Source organism: Hemicordylus capensis, chromosome 1 (assembly GCF_027244095.1).
Source record: "Hemicordylus capensis ecotype Gifberg chromosome 1, rHemCap1.1.pri, whole genome shotgun sequence".
Lineage (NCBI taxonomy): Eukaryota > Metazoa > Chordata > Lepidosauria > Squamata > Cordylidae > Hemicordylus > Hemicordylus capensis.
The window spans coordinates 194,212,561-194,228,756 of record NC_069657.1 but is presented as its reverse complement, the minus strand read 5'-3'; the positions used below and the strand labels follow the sequence as shown (position 1 = coordinate 194,228,756).

The following is a 16,196-nucleotide window of genomic DNA, read 5'->3' as shown; positions in this document are numbered from 1 at the left end:
GAATGCAAGGGTATGTGATATTGCCGCTAGTTACTCTATGCTGAGCCACTAGAATTTGCAGTACGAGAAGATGCGTCTTCCCTCTCATTGTTTGAGTTATCTTGAATTAGTTGTTATAATGGTGACGTGATACGCATGATGGATCTGCTACAATACTTCTCTCCAGACAGTTTTTTATAGCGTAAATTAAATCATAGAAAGAGGGAATTGCAACAAAGAACAGACGTTTCAACGTATATGCGTCAGCTTCAGTGTTCCATATTCCACTGTTTAAAATCCACATTTATATCCAAGACTTTCCCCACAATCTAATTAAATTAAACACCTGGGTAATACATAACAAATCCCTCACGGCTCCGTATTGTCTCGGATGTTGTTCAACATCTACATGAAACAGCTGGGAGAGATCATCTGGAGATTTGGTGCAGGGTGTTATCAGTATGTTGATGACACCCAAATCTATTTCTCCATGTCAATGTCATCAGGAGGGGGCATAACTTCCCTAAATGCCTGCCTGGAGGCAGTGATGGGCTGGATGAGAGGTAACAAGCTGAGACTGAATCTAAATAAGATGGAGGTACTTATTGTGTGGGGTCAGAACTCGGGAGATGATTTCAATCTGCCCGTTCTTGATGGGGTCACACTTCCCCAGAAGGAACAGGTATGCAGTCTGGGGGTGCTTCTGGACACAAAACTCTCCCTGGTGTCCCAGGTCGAGGCAGTGGCCAGAGGTGCCATTTATCAGCTTGGGCTGATGCACCATCTGTGTCCATTTCTTGAGATAAATGACTTCAGAACAGTAGTACATCTGCTGATCACCTCCAGACTTGACTACATCAATGCACTTTACGTGGGGCTGCCTTTGTACATAATCCAGAAACTGCAGTTTTAGGCCAGAATGCAGCAGCCAGGTTGGTCTCTGGGTCATATCAGAGAGACCATATCACGCCTATCTTAAAAGATCTACACTGGATGCCGATCAGTTTCCGGCAAAGTACAAGGTTTTGGTTATAACCTATAAAGCCCTAAACAACTTGGGCCCTGGGTATTTAAGAGAACATCTTCTTTGCTATGAACCACACGGCCCATTGAGATCATAAGAACATAAACATAAGAACATAAGAACAGCCCTGCTGGATCAGGCCCAAGGCCCATCTAGTCCAGCATCCTGTTTTGCACAGTGGCCCACCAGATGCCGCTGGAAGCCACAGGCAGGAGTTGAGGGCGTGCCCTCTCACCTGCCATTACTCCCCTGCAACTGGTACTCAGAGGCTTCCTGCCTTTGAGGCTGGAGGTGGCCCACAGCCCTCCGACTAGTAGCCATTGATAGACCTCTCCTCCATGAAGTAATCCAAACCCCTTTAAAGCCATCCAGGTTGTTGGCCGTCACCACATCCTGTGGCAGAGAGTTCCACAAGTGGATCACACGTTGTGTGAAAAAGTACTTCCATTTATTGGTCCTAGACCTCCTGGCAATCAATTTCATGGAGTGACCCCCGGTTCTAGTGTTATGTGAGAGGGAAAAGAATTTCTCTCTCTCCACTTTCTCCACACCATGCATGATTTTATAGACCTCTATCATGTCTCCCCGCAGTCTTTTTTCTAAACTAAAAAGCCCCAGGTGTTGTAGTCTTACCTCATAAGAAAGGTGCTCTAGGCCACTGATCATCTTGGTTGCCCTCTTCTCTACCTTCTCCAGTTCAACAATGTCCTTTTAAAGATGTGATGACCAGAACTGTACGCAGTACTCCAAGTGTGGTCACACCATAGTTTTGTATAATGGCATTATAATATTAGCCATTTTATTTTCAATCCCCATTCTAATGATCCCTAGCATTGAATTTGCCTTTTTCACAGCTGCCACACATTGAGTCGACACTTTCAACGAGCTGTCCACCACGACCCCAAGATCCCTCTCCTGGTCCGTCACCGACAGCTCGGACCCCATCAGCATATACTTGAAGTTGGGGGTTTTCGTCCCAATGTGCATCACTTTACACTTGCTAACATTGAACCGCATTTGCCATTTTGTCGCCCACTCCCCCAGTTTGGAGAGATCCTTTTGGAGCTGCTATCAATCCGTTTGGGATTTCACTACCCGAAAGAGTTTGGTATCATCTGCAAATCTGGCCACATCGCTGCTTACCCCTGCTTCTAGATCATTTATGAATAAATTAAAAAGCACCGGTCCCACTACAGATCCCTGGGGGACCCCACTTCTTACCTCCCTCCATTGTGAAAACTCTCCATTTATACCTACCCTCTGTTTCCTGTCTTTCAACCAGTTAGCAATCCACACATGTACTTGTCCCCTTATCCCATGAACGCTAAGTTTCCTCAGGAGTCTTTGATGAGGAACTTTGTCGAAAGCTTTTTGGAAGTCCAGGTAGACTATGTCAACTGGATCACCTTGATCCACACACTCGTTGACACTCTCAAAGAAGTCCAAAAGGTTGGTGAGGCAAGATTTACCTTTGCAGAAGCCATGCTGGCTCACTCCCAGCAGGGCCTGTTCTTCTAGGTGCTTTATAATTTTATCCTTGAGGATGCTTTTCATCAATTTGCCTGGAACAGACGTTAGGCTAACCGGCCTGTAATTTCCCAGATCGCCCCTGGATCCCTTCTTGAAAATCAGTGTTACATTTGCTACTCTCCAGTCCTCTGGTACAGAGCCCGATTTCAGGGATAAGTTAAATATTTTAGCAAGGAGGTCGGCAATTTCACATTTGAGTTCTTTGAGGACTCTTGGATGGATGCCATCCAGCCCTGGTGATTTGTTAGCTTTCCGTTTTTCCAGACAGTTTAGTTTAGACAGTTTTTCCCTTGTCACTTCTATCTGACTCAGCTCTCTAGCTTCCATCCCTAAAAAGCCTGGTTCAGGAACAGGTACATGCTCAGTATCCTCTGCCGTGAAGACAGATGCAAAGAACTTATTCAGCTTCTTTGCAACCTCCATATCCTCCTTAATAATCCCTTTCACTCCCTCATTGTCTAATGGTCCAACTGCCTCCCTGGCAGGTTTCCTGCTTCTGATGTACTTAAAAAAGTTTTTGTTATTCCCCTTGATACTTTAGGCTAAATGTTCCTCAAACTCTCTTTTTGCCTCCCTTATTGTCACCTTGCATTTCTTTTGTGTTCCTTTCTGTTTTCTTCGTTTGGACAGGCCTTCCAATTTTGGAAGGAAGTCTTCTTCCCTTTTATGGCTTCCTTGATGGTACCCGTTAGCCATGCTGGCATCCTTCTGGACTTAGTGGTACCTTTCCTCCTTTTGGGTATACAATCTAACTGGGCTCCTAGTATTGTGGTTTTGAGTAAACTCCATGCACTCTGGAGCGAAGTGATTCTCCTGATTTCCCCCCTCAGCCTTCTTTTCACCATACTCCTCATTTTGGAGAAGTTTCCTCTCCTGAAATTCAAAATGTCTGTGTTAGACATCCTTGGTGATTCTCTCCGTGCATGTATGCTGAATTTGATGGCACTGTGGTCACTGTTCCCTAAAGGGTCGATGACATTGACGTCACGCACCAGGTCCTGGGTGTCACTCAGAATTAGATCCAAGGTCGCCTTCTCTCTGGTCTGTTCCATGACCAACTGTTCTAGGGCACAGTCATTTAGCGTATCTAGAAATTTGACCTCTTTGTCCTCACTTGAATGTGAATTTACCCAGTCTATGTGTGAGTAATTGAAGTCACCCATTATTACTGACCTGTCTCTCCTTGACGCCTCCCTGATTTCCTCCTGCAACTCCCAGTCCCAGTCACTGTCAGCATTATGATCCGGAGGGCGATAGCACGTCCCCAGTAGCACGTTCCCTTTCTGGCCTTGTATAGTCACCTACAGGGTTTCTGTGGAGGACTCCAGTCCACCTAAGTTTTCTAGCTTGTTAGATTCTATCCCTTCTTTAACATACAGTGCTAACCCTCCTCCAAGGCACCCCCCCTCCCTGTCCTTTCTATAGAGTTTATACCCAGGGATAACAGTGTCCCACTGGTTCTCACTGTTCCACCATGTTTCTGTTATGCCCACTATATCTATTTCTGCGTTAGCAACCAAGCACTCCAGCTCACCCATCTTGGCTCAGAGGCTTCTGGCATTGGCATATAAGCACCTATATGCTGAATCTCTCCCCTGATGTATGTTATTCTTTTGACTCTTTGACCTGCTGGCACAGGCTCCCGTCTGCTCTTTATGAGGTTCTGCTCTGTCCCCTCCTGTTTTATCTGAATTCTTTGCAGCCTCACACTTTAAAGGATGGTTTTTGCCAGACGGGATACTGCCCAGCTCCCATCGGCTGTTCCCCAGGTGTCATTTTAAAAGCTGCTCTGCAACCTTTTTGATTTTAAGTGCCAGCAGTCTGGTTCCATCTTGGTTCAAGTGCAGCCCGTCCCTTTCGTACAGGCCTTGCTTGCCCCAAAATGTGTCCCAGTGCCTAACAAATCTAAACCCCTACTCTCGGCACCAACGTCTCATCCACACATTGAAACCCCTCAGCTCTGCCTGTCTCACTGTACTTGCGCGTGGAACAGGTAGCATTTCTGAGAATGCTACCTTGGGGGTCCTGGACTTCAAAATGCTACCTATCAGCCTAAATTTGGCTTCCAGGACCTCCCAACTGCATTTCCCCACATCGTTGGTGCCGACGTGCACCACAACAGCTGTCTCCTCCCCAGCACTGCCTAGGAGCCTGTCTAGACGCTGCATAATGTCCGTAACCTTTGCACCAGACAGGCAAGTCACTGTGCAGTCAACACGCGGGTCACAAACCCATCTCTCTATACCTCTAATGATCGAATCACCAAGGCCCCCACCCGCCCAGAGGAGTATCCCCTGTGCGAGAGGATATGGGCTCATCATCCATGGAAGGGGTCCCTTCTAAAGGAGCATTTCCCTCTTCCTCAGACCGATGTCCTCCTTGCCCAAGACCTTCATTCTCCCTGAGAGCAGAGGAGCTACCAGCCCTGGAGTGGGATGCCTCTATCACATCCCTGAAGGTCTCGCCCACATGCCTCTCTGTCTCTCTGAGCTTCTCTAGATCCGCCACCTTGGTCTCAAAGGAATGGATTTGTTCCCTGAGAGCCAGGAGCTCCTTGAACTGAGAACACATCCATGACTTCTGCCCATGGGGCAAATAGTCGTACATGTGGCACTCTGTGCAATACACTGGGAAGTGCCCCTTCCCCTGCTGACCTTCTATGTTCATACTGTCCCCCCCCCATCTGGATCATCTGGAGAGGTTTGTCTGCAGTTGCCACCGGCTCATCTGGTGACTACTCAGGGATGGACCTTCTCCATTGCTGCCCCGAGGCTTTGGAACACACCTCCTGCTGAAATAAGAGCCTCCCCATCTCTACTTTTAAAAGGGCAATCAAGACACATTTGTTCACTTTAATTAGATACTGTTTTAATTGTGTTTTAATAGTTTTAACTTTTAACTTTTAATTGTTGAAATGTTTTTATCTTTTTATTGGTTGTTTTTATTCTCTTGTAAACCACCCAGAGAACTTGCGTTTTGGGCAGTATAAAAATATGTTAAATAAATAAATAAGGGAAGAGAGAGGAGGAGAAGGTTGATGGCTCACAGCTATACCTGGTTATCGCTGACACTGAGAGAGAGAAATCCTGGAAGAGGGAATGTATGACACAAAAATGTTATTTTCACCCTTTAATAGCCTATGTACTTTAAGATTTCCCCCATTTCTTCCTTGCCATTAACCTCTGGCTGTAGTTATCCAAATATAATGCTTCCCTTATCTTTCTTTTAAGTGTACACTGTTCAGATTCTAAAAGGCTTACTTTGAGAGGCATTGTTATTCCATTATGTTTATTTTTCATATGCATCGACCATGGTTTTCCCCAGTTTCTGTATTTAGAATCTGCTAGGTGTTCTTTGAATCTGGTGACCAGATGTCTTCCTGTTTCCCCTATGTAATTTTCACCACATTCTCCACAAGTGATTTTATAGACAGCCCCTTTCAGCTTGCAATTGCCTTCCCCATTTTCACAGACAGAGCAGGCTTTAGTTTCACACTTTTTGTCATATATTCTGGATCTTACTAACTGTTGCTTCAAGGTTTTTGTGGTTGAACACACTACATTAGCCTTGTTCCCATATTTCTTTAAACCTTTCTGGCATTGCCTAATAAAATTGTTAGAAATAAGGGGAATCTTTAACACAGGTAAGCCTACCTCATATTTGGAACCTCCTGTTCTTCTTAAGGGGAATTTATATCCATTTATCTCTGCTAGATTCTTAGCTTTTTCTATAGCCTGATTTATCTTGAATAACAGAGACCTGACACTGGGTTCAGTCTAACCTATATGAGGATCAGACTGTTTCTAGACATATATTTCTTACAGTAATGAGGGGCTGACTGTTCTCCAGTTGCTCCAGGCCCAAGTGGCCAGTGTTGCCCCCGGCCATGGATGCATTTCTCAGGCTTTCTACGTTCCCTTTGCCAGTTTATCCAAATAGACTCCGTAGCCTCATTGCTAATTTGGATGTTGAACCCCTGAGGCAACACCCACCAGAGGACCATATCAGTATCTATCCTTAATGTGTTTTGTGCATTAACATTTCTTTTATATTCTGAATATTGCTGGTCATTACATTAGGTTACAGAAGTGGTACTAGATGAACCTGTCACCAAAGTACAATAAAAGTGTGAAATCAATTGCTCTAGGTCAGTGTTTCTCAACCTTTTTGGAGTCAAGGACCGCTAAATTCCTCGTGCAGAGTTTCAAGGACCACTACATTCTTCATGCGCAGTTTCCCAGACCAGCAGTTAGTAAAGGAGTTTCAAGTTTAAGTCTATCTATCTATCTACCTATCTAACAGACTTCTATACTGCCCAAAACTTGCATCTCTGGGCAGTTTACAATTAAAATAATATAAGAATTAAAATCATTAAATTTGGAATCTTTTGCAAACATGGAATATTAGGGGTTCTCAACCTTGGGTCCCCAGATGTTGGTGGACTTCAACTTCCATAACGCCCAACCACAATGGCATTTGGCCATTATGGCTGGGAATTGTGGGAGTTGAAGCCTAAAAGCCTGGGTGAACAAATATGCCTCCAGTATGTCTTCAGTATGTGCGGGGTGGGGGTGCTTGTGATTACTCAATGGAGAGGGGATGTTGGGCCATTAGAAAAATCCAAAAACTACGAAGCCAACATACAAGCAAGCTTTTGAATTCCCCAAAACTCTTCATCAGGCTGGATGTCAAGCAAAGCAAAAGGGAGGTGAGGAGAGGAGAGCTGGGCAAGTTGTCAGTAGAGCCCAGAATCTACAGTTTAACCCTCTCTTGATGGAGGTGGAGTTTTAGCCGGAGTTGTGTAGTCACAGGGCCGGATCCAGACCACGTTAGTCAGGACCACCCACTGAAATTAATTTAGTCATCTCTCATTTGTGTCAATGCTGCTTGGTCATGACCACCTGGCTTGATCTGGATCCTGCTCTTAATTGTGCACTTTGTGAGGCGGACCTAATGAAACCCCCGCAGCTCCTCCAAAACTGTTATGTGGCAGGCGCTGGGAATGTTGTTGTTTTTTTAATGGTGAAAGAAAACGTGAAGAAGAGCGGTGGGGACCTGGTGTTAAAGGGAAGGGGGCAATTCTGAGATGGCGGGGGGGGTGCGGGGCGTTGTAGTGGTGGATGGCTCCTCTTCCTTGCTGGGGAGACGAGGCACTGTTCAGGGTGGGCGAGGCAATGGTGCACCGGACCGCGCTCAGAAGGTTGCCTAGGTCCAAGAGCTACTGCCGCTGTGCTTGCGCACCAGAATGTAGCAGGTGTTCCCCCATTCTCTCTCGCAGCGCACGCCTCTGTGCCCCCTCCCAACTCCCCTGCATGCGCCAATCACACCAGCCTGCCTTTGGGGCCACGCAGCTCACGTGGTCCCACATGCTGCCCGTGCGTCGCTGCGAGGCAAGACAAGACAGCCCTCCTCCCTCCCTCCACTGCTTAGCCCTCACCGCGGCGTGATCCCGGCCAGAGGTTGTCCCTCCCGCCTGGCGAGGTCATAAAGGGGACTGCCGTCTTCCACCAGCGGTGCAGACCAGGGGGTTATAGGGGGCCAAGGGACCACAACGCCCCACCAATGCAAAAGGGAAATGGCATTCCCTCTCAAGGTGCCTTGGCCACAACAGGCAGCTGGTTTTAAATCGGTTGGGATCGGACACGAACCGTGCTGGGCATCAAATCCCCAGGATCACTTCATTCCAGTGCCATTCATCCAATGACCCTTTTGCATGAATGCACAAAATGGTCTCTTGCCTCTCCCCTGCACCATGCCGCCTCCCTCCACCACTTAGCCCTCCTTGGTACGTGTGCTTGCTCCCACTCCCCAAGGAAGGTCCACTTGCACTCCCTTTCTGTAAAGCCCGAGCCAAGGTGGCCCTCCTCCCTCCCTCCACCACTTAGCCCTCACCACAGCATGATCCTGGCCACAGGTTCCACCCTCTGGCGAGGTCACAAAGGGGACTGCCATCTTCCACCGGTGGTGCAGACCAGGTGGTTACAGGGGGCTGAGGGACCACAACACCCCACCGATGCAAGAGGGAAACAGAGTTTCCTCTCAAGGCGCCTCGGCCGCAACGGGCAGCTGGGTTTCAATCAATCAACCTTTGGCTGCAAATAATGAGCTTGCAAGAACCAGCAGCCCTTCAAGTGGCGCTCACTGCCATACCTTTTCCTCGATGCCCCCATGCCGCATACAGTTTGAAGTTGTAAAGATAAAGATAGCTGTAGGAAGATCTCAGCAGCATGTGGAGGCAAGGCGGAAGCAGGGTCCCGTGCCTCCATGATACTCCTCCTCTCCCTCTTCCATGCCATGTGCAAAACTGAGGAAGTGAGTGCCTTGATTGCAGTTGTTGGGGTGGGGAGTTGACTCCCAGTCAGGGACCGGCACTCAACCCTTCGGGGACCGGCAGCGGTCCAGGGACCGGTGGTTGAGAAACTGTGCTCTAGGTGCTATTTTATTCATTGTTGCTGTCTGGTGACATAACTTTAAAAAACAAAGAGGGCATATGCTCTCATGAGTGGATTAACTGAAACAGAACGTGAAGCCAATCAATTTTGCTTTATTAGTGTTGGCATTGTAAATAGATAGATAGATAAATTGGATGAGGTACTTTTGTCCAAAAAATAACAGTTGGTATTGCAGTGTGAGGTTGTTAAATATTGATATCAAAAATCTTGCCTAATGTCAGTTTGCAGGAATGTGGAACCTGATTGCATATATGTAAGCAAAAGTTCAGTTACTTGTACTGGATGTCAAGTAACTCTCTGATTATCTTGTGGATTGAAGAGGAACGTTAAAAAAAGTCAAGGAATAAGATGCCGTTTTCATTTGTCCTTGTTTCTTCACCATCACAGGGTTGTTGTGAGGAGAAAGATAAGTATGTAGTAAACCACTCTGGGCTCCTCGGAGGAAGAGCGGGATATTAAAAATGTATATAATAAAATAATAATAATAAAAGGCCACCAGACTAGATTCATTATTATTACCCAATGACTTCTGACAATTATTATTACCGATGAAGGAAAATTCCACTATCCCCTTTCACCTTGTTGTGTTACCTACATAAGCTGTAAGGTCACAAGTTTCTGTACCCTGCTGTTACAGGGCTCCTTTTCCTGGAAACAATATTCTGCCCCGCCTGACTAGAGAGAAGCACCTGTTAACCATACCTTGCTCTGCACAGTTAAAGCTGTGCCCAATGATTCCTGACGATTCTAGCTTCTTCCATTGAAGAATTTTCTTCCACTCTTAATATACCTAAAATATCAGAATAATATTCTAAAGTAGAAGCTTAAGAAAAGAGCAAGATATCTTTCTTGGGGCTCAAAATCAAAATAAAAGCTCCATCCAAATAAGTAGGAGATAGTAAGTTCAAGCAGGCTATTGCTGAGTAGCTTATTTTGAACTCTTCTGTCTTCATCCACATGCGTTTCCCTCATTGCTATACATTCATGCTTTCTGGTTTGCTCCAGGTGGGACTACTTGTTCAAAGTGTTAGTGATAAGCACAGATATATTACATACTACTGATTAGAGCAGAAAGCAGAAAATATTATTGAGCTGCACTCCTAGTTTGAACGAGATCCATTCTGCTTTGATGATAGGAGGTTGTGTGAGAGAAAGTGAAAGAGTCCATGAAGCACTGGAAAGTAGCACAACACTTGCAGAATAAAATGGTCCCAGAGGCATGGTGAGAGAATTATAGGAATCCTATACTCCTTACATCTTTTTCTATACTATCTTTAGACTACATGTTACTCTCCTCCACCCATATCCCACTGTTCATCCTCTTTTGAAAGGATATTCCTTATTGTAAATGGTTTTCCAATCCAACCCCGTCGCCTTGCAACAACACAACAGTTCTGTTGGATCCAGGGGCATTTCCAGAGTTTACACTAAAATATTTGTTTTATATTTTTTTGTTAGGTTGATATATGCTGGATATTTTTCTTATTTACTGCTTTCAGACTTATTTTGAAATGAAAAGCAGGGTGTAAATACTGTAGTGGAATAGATTGACCAAACGCCTGGGAGAGTACCATTTACCGTTTGATGATGAAAACATTTGCCTAGTGTAGATGGATTTTAGCACCAATACCACATGGCAACACTAGCAGGGCACCCCATCAACAGCACAGTGAGGGGGAAGCCAAAAGGCAGACCCAAACAGGGAAGCTGGAGAAGCCAGGTCCTATTTTTCACACAGAAAGGGTGGGGAAGGAGAGCCCAGCCCTTCCCCGGGTGGGAATATTTGCTCCCATAGTCTTCCTCATGAGAAGAACCATCTGTGTGGCACAAATGCAAAATGTACGAGATGGTACTCATGTTGTGTGAGCTGGTGCTCTAGCTGCAAGCTGCAATATTAACCCATTACTCCATGGACCGCTCTCTCGTGAGAGTGGCAGACTAAAGGGAACAAGGGAGGATGCTCTATGCAGGAAAGCTGCGGGGACAGGCACTTGGGCACGTGCTGTCTTGGTCACAGCAACCACATCAAACTGTGCGCCCTGTCAACCCACCCACCAATGTGGAGATGTGCACCCAAACCCGCAGCCCCCATGGGCAACGCAGCCATCCTGCAGAAACTAGAAACCGGGGCTCTCTAGTCCTGGTAATCACTGCGCCTGGAGATCTTAATATGCCACAATGCCATGGCCTGGGAATTTTGAATGGCTGGATGGATCTGCTCCTCATCCGCTCCTGTTATCCGCACTGTCCATGCAAATGGTTTATGTGGGGGTGCTATGGGAAGGGTTTGAAAGGCTGCCCCCCAGAAGGGATTCCCAAACAGCTATGTTCTATTTTTTTCATAGAAAGGTTGGGGAAGGGGGGGCAGCCGCTTCCCCTTTTGTGGGTTCGTGCCCCCAGAGGCTTGCTCATGATCAAGATCGGTCACTGAAGATAGTCTTGGGTCAAATGAGATCCTTCATGAGGGATCCAGCCACCCGATGTTGAGAGGACAAAAAATTTATGGGCAAGTTTACTCCAAATTTTTGCCAATTAATTTGTTTTTCCTATCTTGAACCAACTCAGTGTTAAAACAGCTTTCCCCAACTGGTGTGCTGTGAGACACTGGCCGGTGTGCTGTGGGGCCAGTCCCACTGGTTGCAGAAGGGAGCGAGGTTGGCACCAAACATAGAGCGTTTAAACACCCATGCTTGGAGTTAATATGGCTCCCTTCTATATCCAGTGGGACTGGCCCTTCGGTGCATAAAGGGAAGGCAAGCAGCTAATTACTGCCTGATGCCAGGAAAAGACAATGGTGGCGGCGTGTGGCAGGGGGGAGAAGAGATACAGGAAAAGAAAGTGTGCTTCCTTTATGAAAACTAGGTGGCATAAGGAGGGGTCCTGGGCCATTTGTGCCCTACAAGAATGCATGCTGCTGGGCTGGAGGAGGATGGAGGCAAAAATAAAAATAAGAAGTTGCACGGCCACATTTCCACCACACACAAAAGTAGAAGGCGGTGTTGGGGTGGTGGGGCTTTTTGTTTTAAATGAAAGTGTGCCTTGGGATGAAAAAGCTTGGGAAACACTGTGTTGAAGCATTGCTTTCCACAATTAACAACATTCCACAAGCATTTTGCTATGGTAGTCACACACAGATACACACCCCTTGCCACCCACCCCACCTTTTTCCTTTTTATTCCACAGTTAAGATACTGAATCAGAATGATTTGCACAAAACTGTTTTCTCTCCGCTATACAATTCTCCCTTCAACATAAGTCTGAATTTATATATGGAACCCATCTGTGCAATAAAACCACACTGATAAGTTTTTGGACCTGAAACAGTTACATGACCCTGACTTTGAACCATGTAATCTGATGTTTGTGAGATGAACCAGGTTCCTCTCTGGCTTCTACATCGTTCTTTCACAAGGAACTGCATAGCTATTTTGCTGCTCTAAGGAAGGTAGGCAAGTTTCAATCAGGAGATAAAGTTATCAATTTTTGAATTTTATCCCTATTATATACAATTTTCACCACTTTGATTCTGAGAAAAGCAGACCCTGTTTTACTAAAATGGAGGTTGGGAACATTTGTTCATATGTAGTTGGAATAGCCATCTTATTTGTTTGTTATCTCTCTTTGTAAACCGCCCTGAGCCATTTTTGGAAGGGTGGTATAGAAATCAAATTAATAATAATAATAATAATAATAATAATAATAGAAAAAGAAATAGAAATAGAAAAAATCACCAAATACAAAGATCTACAAATTGAAATTGAAAGGCTGTGGCAGAAAAAGACCCAAATAATCCCAGTGGTCATTGGCGCCCTGGGTGCAGTTCCAAAAGACCTTGAAGAGCACCTCAACACCATAGGGGCCACAGAAATCACCATCAGCCAATTACAAAAAGCAGCTTTACTGGGAACAGCCTATATTCTGCGACGATATCTATAACAACTGACAATAAAATTCAGCCATCCCAGGTCCTTGGGAAGGACTCGATGTCTGGATAAAACAAACCAGTCAATAACACCTGTCTGACTGTGTAAACAAGAAATAATAATAATATTGTGGAGGCAAGTATTTCAATAAGATTAAGAAAATTACACACTTGCGTACAGCTAAATTTACACTATTATATATTATTGAACAAAGTCTTCAGGACACTGCACGAACATTATGCTCTATCTCTTGCTAACAGCAAGACAAGGGAAAAACATAACAATAGGTGAGTCAGGATTCTCTTATAATAGAACTGTAGCATCATACTTTTACATCTTTAGCATTACATGACTTGGGTCCAAGACATGTCTTACTCCATGGGAGGCTCTACTCCAGGTTCCTTTGCCAGATGAGGGAGGCTGATGGAGACTCGGGCCAGGACCTTTTCCACAATTAAACCCTTCTGTGTTTCTTGTGAGGAGATCAACTCAACAAGTGACATTTTTAAAGTAACTTTGCTATAGACGATGGACACTTCAAGAGCCTGTGGCTAACCACCACCACCACAGAAAGAAATGACAAACAATATTATGATTTATAACAAAGTCTAGCTGGATTGTTTCGGGTTCTTTGATAATTTAAAACACAACATCATTTCCTAAAAAGCAAAGGGTGTGGGGACAGAGAATACAATGAAAAGAAAGACTCTTCCCCCATGATGTGGCATTTCTATTGGTATTTGGAAAGAGACACACTGTTCTTTTCCAACAGTTTCACAGCAGATTTCCTCATATCGCCTACATTTGGCACTCTAAAGGGCAGACTTCTGTTAGGGATTTGTAACTGATGATATTCCAGATTAATCAGGATTTTAAAAACAAAAACAAAACACCATAACAGAACAGTATACCTGTGACAGATATCCAGAAATAATAATTTAGATAAATGGTCCCCAGATGATGAGCCTGATGCTCAAGATTTTTTCAACAAAACCATTTCAAAGATTTTACAAGAAAATTCCAAGCTTCACAACACAAGCAACTCACATTTCATTCTAAAGTACTACTGATGAAATTGTGCATAAAAATCTAGGATTCCAAATATATTTTCCATAAGGAAAATATACAAGAAACATTTGCAGAAGAGTCTCTGACTCCAAAGCATTTTTAAAAATGGACACTATTTAAATGCAGAAGATCCCAAATTCAATTTCTGATCTCTCCAGGCAAGTCTTTAAAAAGGCTCATCTGAAACCCTGTGTCTGTGGCTCAGTTTAGCTGATGTGCTAGTTCAGTCCATTTCTGGAACATACAGACATGGCCATGGTCATTCATGCCTTAGTAATGCAGGTGGGACATCCCTCCCCACATTCTCCCAAACACCATTCAAGTGCTTGCCAAATCTGCAGGATTCCCCAGCCCCACTCTCTTTTCAGTCCCCTACCTTGATTTTTGAAGGGCAGGGATGTGCACAGAACCAATTTTTCTGGTTCAGTTCGGTTCTGGCTCCAGTCAAAACAGACCCAGCCCAGTTTGACAGGTTCAAACCTGTTTGGCACTCTATTGGTAAAGGGGAATTTGGTGAGGAGAATAGGGGGAACTATAATGCTGATGAAAGACAGAGGGAAGAGGCATATGGACTTTAGAGAAAGAGAGGGCATTTCCATTTTTGGAAAATGTAGTGCGGACACCTACAATTAACCAGTCAAAGGGCATGATTACTTTACCAACAGCCTAACAAGGGGTGATGTTAGCACTAAATAGTCAGCTGCCAAATGCTGGTGTGAATGATGGAGCTTTTGGTCAACAACTTTATAAGTTGGAGAAAACCATTGGCTAGTGATTGCCCCCACATCTTAAAAATGATCTCGGTGTTGGACCCACCTACTGTTAGCTGCCCTGCACTATGCCCCACCAGACCAAATGGGCACCAGCCACCACTGCTCAAGAATGGACTACTGCCCACTCCATGGGGCTGCCTCTGAAGACGGTCTGGAAGCTTAAGCTGGCACAAAATGCTGCAAAGGGAATTTTTATTGTTGCCATTTTGTTGGGGGGGGGAGACACGTTTTAATTGTTGTATCACCCTCACTGATTGCTGATCTGTTTCCAGATACAATTAGAAGGTGCCGATTGTCTTTAAAAAGATCTAAACAGCGTAACACCAGCTGATATCTAATGGACCATCTTCCCCAGTAGAAAACTGACTTTCCACTTATGTCATCCGGCGAGGCCCTCCCTGTGTGTCCCAGGACCTTCCGAGGCATGACTGGCAGGGATGTGCTCAGGGTCCTTCTCTATTGCAACAGTTGCCAAATCCAGTGATAATTGTAGCTGCTTTGTCAGATGTTGAAAAGAGCCATTAGTCAAGCAGCAGATGCTGTTGCCAAAAGGTAGCCAGGTGCTGAATCAGGATCTGGCAGTAGCAACATCTCTCTCAGCCAGGAGTATGAGCTAAGAAAAGGAGACAAGTAAAAGCCAGAATCCACAGCTGCCTGCATGGAATCTGTTCTCTTTTTCAGAGGCCAATGTAAGTGGATGGCTGCTTGAAAACAATGCATACCTGCCAACATGTCCCTATTTTCCCATTAGGGACATGTTGGCAGGTATGAACAGTGTTGTGAAATAATTAAACTTATTATTCATTATTCAAACTCCTCTCTTATTTTAGGTGGAAACAATTCAAGCATACATGCCATTTGCCAGCTGGAATCTTTCTATTGTGAAGCAATTTTATTTTTGTTTTGTTTTGTCTTTTAACATTTTATATCCTTCCTCCAAGGAGCCCTGAGCGGTGTACTACATACTTGAGTTTCTCCTCACAACAACCCTGTGAAGTAGGTTAGGCTGAGAGAGAAGTGACTGGCCCAGAATCACCCAGCAAGTATCATGGCTGAATGAAGATTTGAACTCGGGTCTCCTCGGTCCTAGTCCAGCACTCTAACCACTACCCCACGCTGGCTCTCAATGGCCACAAGTTATCAATCAATCAATCATCTTTATTACGGTCCAAGACCAACATAGGACAGAACAGTAGAGCATGATCCAAAATAACAACATAATAAAAACAAAATTAGGGAACCATAAAACTATATTACTTTAAAATTTCTACTCTAATAGTACAAAAACAACATGGTGCAGTGGGGAAACAGCTTGCCTAGGGAGCAAGAGGCTGATAGTTTGAATCCCCGCCGGCGTGCTCCCCAGATTGTGCCTAGTAAATATATATTTGTAGTCACCTATATCGGGCAGCAGCATTATAAGAAGGTGCTGGAGGTGGATGCTCAC

At 44.9% G+C, this 16,196-nt stretch overlaps 1 protein-coding gene across 2 annotated transcripts in view; it reads right to left on the bottom strand.

Annotated features, from left to right (window-relative positions):
* The window catches only part of CERS6 (ceramide synthase 6), a 217,561-nt gene that overhangs the window by 164,022 nt on the left and 37,343 nt on the right, over positions 1 to 16,196 (bottom strand). The gene's annotated exons all lie outside the window — the stretch shown is intronic.